Here is an 8000-nt window from a genome sequence, read left to right on the forward strand (position 1 = left end):
TATGATTTTATGTTCTTGCACCCTTTTCCATCTTTTATAGATACAATCTCTTCTTCAATATTGTCTAAACACTTTATACTTCATATCCAATGAGCTTATTTAATGGATCTTAAATATCTTTTATAGACTTCAGGGTTTCCATATGGTGTAAGTACCCTTTAACAAGCTACAACTTATAGTTCATTAAACTATGTTTGTATAAGTTTGAATATTCAACACTCATTTCCAATTAAACAAATACCCTTCCCACCTCTTGCGTTTCAAAACATTTTTCAAGATGATATTAGGGTTTTATTTTCCTAGTGTTCAATTTCAACACAAGTCATATGATCAAATTTCATTAAAAAATGAGAAAGATATTTATTTTTATGAGGTTCTGCCACATTCTTTTTTTGAAATGCCTTGTTTTATTATTTTTGACACTACACCTAATGAATTGAGAAGGATCAAAGCCTATATAAGAGATAATCACATCTCACTCCAATGATTATCCAAAAAAATGTTGGTCTCAGATTGGTTTTGACAATTGAGTGTCAACACACTTAACCAATTTCAGGTTGATGCCGAGTACACTATACATGCCGAGCTACAATATGTACTGAGCTAGAAATCCAATAGGTGCTGAGTGAACTTCAAGTGCCGAGCAAGTATCAAGTGCTGAGTGATAAGTGATGCCAAGTCAATATAGATGCCAAGTCACTATAGGTACCGAGAAAATAATAGATGTCGAGCAAGACAGAGTTACTATAGGAGCCGAGCGAGACACAAATCCTATATGTGCTGAGCATCAGCAATCAGTAAGTGTCGAGTAACACAAAATCAACATATGAGTTCATGCCTTCACAAACTCAGATGTAAACCATTTTTGAGCCGGCTCAGGATGAATGTCAAAGGATCTTAAAGATAAGATCAAACCTTTTGCATTCTCTATGTAATCAACATGCAACCAATAGGAAAAGTGAAAGATTTGAGTGGAAAAAGTTGAATGAATATCGATCGTGGATTCAAACCTAGCCCTAAGTCTTCAAAGCCTTTATAAGGAGGTCGATACCCCATAATTCAAGCACAAAGGAGTAGTATATGGAATGCATGACAAAATGCTGGTGAAATTTAGAGGGGTGTAAAGACTTAGAGAAGGAAGAGTAGCATTGCAGAATTCAGTTGGTAAGAATAGAGCATCAACATTTTGCACAAAGATTAGATCAGGAAGGATCATAACAGAGTGAGTAGAACACGGATCTAGAATTAGCAATAGAGATTGTAAGCCATTAGGTCAATACATTCTACTATATACTTTCTAACCCTTGTATTAGGAGAATGAAAATCTTATGATGATAGGTTGGCTTAACAACTGTATGATGATGTTATCCTTTGACAAGGTAACATTCCAAGTGAGTGTTTGTAAATCCTTTAGACAGGTCACTTTTAACAGGGTGTAAAGCCTTTAACAGGGCAGGCCTCTCACAGGACAGATTATCAATGATGCTCAAAACTTTGTAACCTTAACCAATTACATATTGCTATAGTGATAAGTTATGGGTGTCATCCCCACCCTAGTTTTACCTTCTCATTCTGAAGGGTTTTTGGGTGACCAAAATCTTGTGTTATGTGATTTCATGCATATCTTTACTTTATATTTCTTTGATATGTTTACATGCATGTAATTAATTTCAGCTAAAAGTTTTAAAGGTTAAAGTGTGTTACTTCTAATTTACTCCCCAACCCTCAGATGTAATCTTCCTATTTGTAAATTCCAACAACTGGTATCAGAGCTAAGTTCTCACAAGAAGAAGCCTTACAGCTTGGAGAAAAAAATCTAGAGATGGAAGTCTACAAACTTGGGAAGATCATAGATAACCAAGAGATTGATATACATCTCATTCTGCATTTCCTTGAAGAAGCTAGGGAAGAGTTGAGGAAATCCCTAAAGAGAAGAAGAGAGAATGCCATAGCTGAAAATGACACACAGTACAAGGAGATTGACACCACAAAAGTGTTTGCCAATGGAGATACCAAAGAGTTTGATGCAGCAATAGCAGATTTGATGGAGAAGAATAGAGCTCGAGCAGAAGAGATTAGATCTCTCAAAATTGAGCAAGAATCACAAGCCATGATGCTTTGTGAGGTAACTGAATAGAAGAAGAGAGCCATTGAAGATAAGGCTATGATTGAAGATGACAAATGAAACCTTGCCAATATTGGAAGAAAGGTCAATAGAACTTGCAAGAGTTTCCAACATGCAGCTAGACACCCTAAGCCAAATGATGAATGCACATCATGAGCTAAATGTTAAGGACATTGAGATTTCCACATTGAAAATGCAAAATGAATAGCTGCAGAATGACTTGAGAAGAGAGAAGGAGATTTTAGAGAGCTTCAAAAAATCTAGTGAAGCCATTAAGCACTTTGAACAACTGCTGAAATCACCAAGATCCAGCAATGAGACTTCAGGACTAGGTTACACCAGCACTGAAGAAGGAGAGTCATCAAAGATTGTAGAAGAAAGAAGTGACAAAGGTAAGAACACTAAACCCGCTTGTCATTTCTATGGTAAAAAGGGACATACCTCTAATGTATGCAAGAGTAAGAATGCCAATCAACATGACAAACCCAAGAACAAGGGTCACTGTCACAAATGCAATAAGCAAGGACACCAGGCACAAGATTGCAGGACCAAAACTATAAGGACGCCAAAATTTGAAGGTCACTAATACAATTGCAAGAAGTATGGTCATAAAGATTTTGAATGTAGATCAAAACCTATGTGGACACCAAACCAACCAACAAAGACCAAAAGCCATGGACATCACTACAATTGGGACTACAATACTAGGCAGAGCTATCACTACTGTCAGGATTACAATAGGTGGTTGAGTCCACATGCTTCAGTTCCAACCAAGTCCAAGGCACCCAAGTTTGAGTTCAACAAAGGAAAAGTAAAAGTTGATGTTGAAAAAATCAGAGGAGAGATGAATACAAACATGGAAGAGAAGAGATGGAAGCAACACATCCAATGGAGGGATCACTTCACCCAAAAGGTCAAGTGGTCACACTTCGTCTAACTAAGTAAAAGAAGGTATGTGAGACTGATATACAAAATTTTATCATACATCAGTTCCAAGACAAGTAAGTACTGAAAAGGAGAGATCAACATGAATAGAGATGCAAAGTCAAAATTTCAAGATTTCATAAGTGTTGCCGAGTTGCCTTCAGATGCCTAGTAAAATCTTAGTATATGTCGAGTTGTTTGCCAAAGTCAGTAGAAGCTGACTGGTCAATTGTAGCCAAGTTGGTAGTGGAAGCCGAGTGAAAAGAAATTTTAGTTGAAGCCAAGTGAGGGAAACTCCAGTGGATGCCGAGTGGTTGAAAGACAATGGAAGCCGAGTAATGCAGTAATGCTTAAGAAGCTGAGTGGATAGCTGTAAGTGCACTAAACATTAAATGCTACAAAATAAGGGTATATGACCACATTTTGAGCCATTTTTCTTCATCGCGAACAAAGATAAAAGATGAAGAAGAGAACAAAGTGAATTCCAAACAAAAAATCCAACATTTGAGCTGATTTCAACAGAGATTCAACTTAGTTTCATCGATTTCAAGGTATTTATACTAGTGCCGAGTTACACAGTTTCAAATTTTCTTCATGTTTAAACCCTAGATAGAAGAAATGGCCTCCAGTTCTAGGAAACCTCAGGAGAAAGAGCTGTTTGAGGTCCAATTAGTGTCAAATGAAGTTAAACAACCTGATTTTTGACCAATCCCTAAAGTTGCATACAAAAATGACCCAACTGAAGCCCTATCTATAATTCCTCCTAAGGTAATTATGGTCCAAGATGTTAGGAGGTGTTACGACTACAAGATAGGAGCCATTGGAGACATGGAAATGAGAGAAGCAGAAAGGAAATGGATTTGACTAGATTGAAAACCATTGATTTTAATAAGCAGAGAAGAGTAGAACATAGTGGAAGAATCAATCTACACTATGATGGCCAAGTTCAAGACTACTCCACTTCAACTGAATAATTCTATGCCTATGGAGCTAAGTTCAATTGTAGAAAATAAATGGCATTATTGCCTAAATATGGAGAAAGAGATAAGAGAGTCAAAATTGGCTCATGTAATGCTTGACCTTACAAAAGGTCAAATAAGAAAGGCTAGCAAGAAACATGGGAGCAAATTTGCACCCAAATACATGGCCTTTGGTATTTTGCAAAACAAAATAGAAGATGTTGTGAAGAAATCCACTCTTATATGGAAAGTGATTTATAGCCTTCAAACAATCAAGGAAGGACATGAAGATCCCTTTGAGGGAAGAAATGATGGTGAAGAAGAAGAGGAAAATGAAAAGGAAGAAGAGGGAGAGAAAGAAAAAGAATAAGGAGAGAAAGAAAAGGAAGAGGTAATAGTGGCGAAGGAAACACAAAAAGGTGACATGGCAACAACTGAGGAGTAGCACCAGGAATAGAGTGTCCAAGACACACAACTGCCACCACCTAGTCCTCCACATGTAGCACCTACAATTGTAGAGAAAGTAATTGTGAAGGATGTTCCCAATACTTCAAGTCAGAACATTAATCCATTGATAGCAGAGGATCTTAGAAAGATTCTTCACCAAACAACTTTGCCATCACAGTTATGTAAAAATCCTATTTTGGTGAGTGTAGAGGAATTACAAAAGGCAGTAGCTGAAATAACTAAGGAGAAGATGAATACACAAGAACCACCTTCACAACCTCCTATAACTACAAGTGGACAACCACAAGAGCAACAAGCACAAGATGCAATTGCTAAGGTTGATTCCATAGTGATAGTAACTTCAACTACTAAGGAACAAGATAATGAGAAAACAAGACAGAAAGATACCATTAATTCTACAACATAGAGTCAAGGTGCACCTCCTCTAATCACTGTAATTGATCAAGGTAGAAGTGAAGAAGACAGGGAAGAGGAGAAAACCCCTAAGGAGAGAGAACAAGAGGCAATACAAACTTTGGTCAGTTTTCCTACTATAGGGACTCCTACTAAGCAGTCGGGCATTGATGCAATACCATTGCAAATTTCAGCACCAGGCTCAAGCTCTACCAAGGTATCAAGGGTACTTCATTATGGAGACCCTGCACTTGATGAGGAGATAGTCATACTGAGTTATGACTATAAAACAATGAACATAGCACAAATAAATGAAGTGCAAGAGCCATTGGAGAAGAAGAAGAAGCAAGAAATACTCAGGAATGAGTATAGGCAGAGGCAACCATAGGTAGAAATCAAAGACATCTTTCTTGATGCTTTTAGCCTGTCAATACCGGATGAGACAAAGCCCATTATGAAGCAACTATCCAACATAGTGGACCATGTACAAAATGAATACTTTGATACTAATGTCAAATTACTTGAATGGTCTGAGAAGAAATTTCAAATGAAGGTGAATGAGAAAATATCTGGTGAGATAGCACTGTCTCAAGTAGAATTGGCTAAGAAGGTAGAAAAGGTGAAAGCAATACTTGATAATATATTCTCATTGTACTCTAAATTGTGTGATTCCTCATACTTCACACAAGAAACTAGCTAGAGGATATTGAGCTTGGAGAGGAACCTCAAGGTATCAAGCACACAACTACCAAAGGATCTAGCTTAAAGTGAGAAGCATTTTGCCACAATGCTTCACACTCAAAAGGAATTAGCTATACTAATAGCAGATGATGCTAATATTAAGGCCAAATTGATATAGATACAGTCTGCCATCACCCCACACATGGAAGTATTGCATAAAGAGATGGCCTATGCAAAGAATGTTTTGAAGAAAGATCCAAATCTTTCTACAGTAGAAGGCTTGGTACACCTTGCAACAAAGACAACCATCCAGCTCAAAGCACTGGAAATTGCATTAGACAATTGGGATGCTTCTCTGAAGATTATCATGGAAGTAAATAAAACCCTTTTGGTTAAATATTCAATTCATTCATAGGACCCTTTAACATAAGTGTCAAAAAGGGGGAGAAATAAAGAATGGGGGAGATATAATAAATGAAGGAGATAACACCCAAAGGGGGAGATAATACAATTTTGAGTTTTGAATGCCAAAAGGATACAAAAACTACAAGGAAGATGTGTGAAAGGGAGAGTACAAACATAATAGAGCAGAAACATAGCAGACAAGGCAAAGATAAAAGAGTATCAGAAACATCAGCATGAGACAAATCCAGCTTAAGGAATTTTGGATAACAAAATGGCACATCAGCTTAGGGGGAGTTACAAATTATATAGTCTTTTACAAAATTTTGAACAAGTTTTTGAAGTTTTGTACATATGCCGAATAGGATGTATATTATACTCATAGAGATTAGATTCATAATGCTTAGTGAAGTGTTTTTGACACTCATGTCAAAGGGGGAGATTGTTGGTCTTAGATTGGTTTTGAGAATTGAGTGTCAACACACTTAACCAATTTCAAGTTGATGCCAAGTACACTATACATGCTGAGCTATAGTTGTGTCAATCCATAAATCCAATAGGTGCCGAGTGAACTTTAGGTGTCAAGCAAGTATTAAGTGCTGAGTGATAAGTGATGCTAAGTCACTATAGATGCCAAGTCACTATAGGTGCCGAGCAAGATAGAGTTACTATAGGAGCCGAGAAAGATAGAAATCCTATATGTTGCCGAGCATTAGCAATCAATAAGTGTCGAGTAACACAGAATCAACATATGAGTTTGTGCCTTGTAAACCATTTTTGAGCTAACTCAGGATGAATCTCGAAGGATCTTAAAGATAAGATCAAACCTTTTATATTCCCTATGTAATCAACATGCAACCAATAGGAAAAGTGAAAGATTTGAGTGGGAAAAGATGAATGAATATTGATCATGGATTCATACCTAACCTTAAGTCTTCAAAGCCTTTATAAGGAGGTCAATACCCCATCATTCAAGCATGAAGGAGTAGTATATGGAATGCATGACAGAATGCTAGCGAAGTTTAGAGGGGTGCAAAGACTTAGAGAAGGAAGAGCAACATTGCAAAATTTAGTTGGTAAGAATAAAGCATCAACATTTCATAGAGAGATCAGATTAGGAAGAATCAAAATAGAGTGAGCAGAACAAGGATTTGGAATCAGCAATAGAGATTGTAAGTCATTAAGTCAATACATTCTACTATATACTTTCTAACCATTGTATTAGAAGAATGAAAATCCTATGATGATAGGTTGGCTTAACAATTATATTGTAGAACCTTTAACAAGGTGATAAATCCTTTGACAGGGTAACATTCCAAGTGAGTGTTTGTAAATCCTTTAGATAGGTCACTTTTAACAAGTTGTAAAGCCTTTAACAGGGCAGGCCTCTCATAGGGCAGATCATCAATGATGGTCAAAACTTTGTAACCTTAACTAGTTACATATTACTGTAGTGATAAGTTGTGGGTGTCATCCCCACCCTAGTTTTACCTTCTCATTCTGAAGGGTTTCTAGGTGACCAAAATCTTGCGTTATGTGTTTTCATGGATATCTTTACTTTATGTTTCTTTGATATGTTTACATGCATGTAATTAATTTCAGCTAAAAGTTTTAACGGTTAAAGTGCGTTACTTCTGATTCCTCCCCCCCTCCCCCTGCCTTTCAAAAGTAATCTTCCTATTTGTAAATTCCAACAAAAAACACTAGACACAAATATAAATTATAAACAAAATCAAAGAAAATAATCGACTATGTAAGCATCCATGCACACTGTAGATTTCTCTTAAATGAATTTGAAAGATACATCCAATACAAATAAGCTTCATGTATTAGCAATACAAGCAAGTCACAACAAAACATATGTGCACCACTTGATGTCATGCATAAAAGAAAAAAACCATACTCTTAGAGCTTCACACGACTATGCAAATATTGATTGCTAGTGATGAAAAGTTATTTGAAACTATACATTTATAAAGAAAGGAATCTTCTGTAATTTTCTTACATTTAGTTTAACTTATATTAGAAAAATGTAAATATAAAAGATA

This window comes from Cupressus sempervirens, chromosome 11 (assembly GCF_028749045.1).
Source record: "Cupressus sempervirens isolate cs-2001-9-10 chromosome 11, ASM2874904v1, whole genome shotgun sequence".
In the NCBI taxonomy this organism is placed as follows: Eukaryota; Viridiplantae; Streptophyta; class Pinopsida; order Cupressales; family Cupressaceae; genus Cupressus; species Cupressus sempervirens.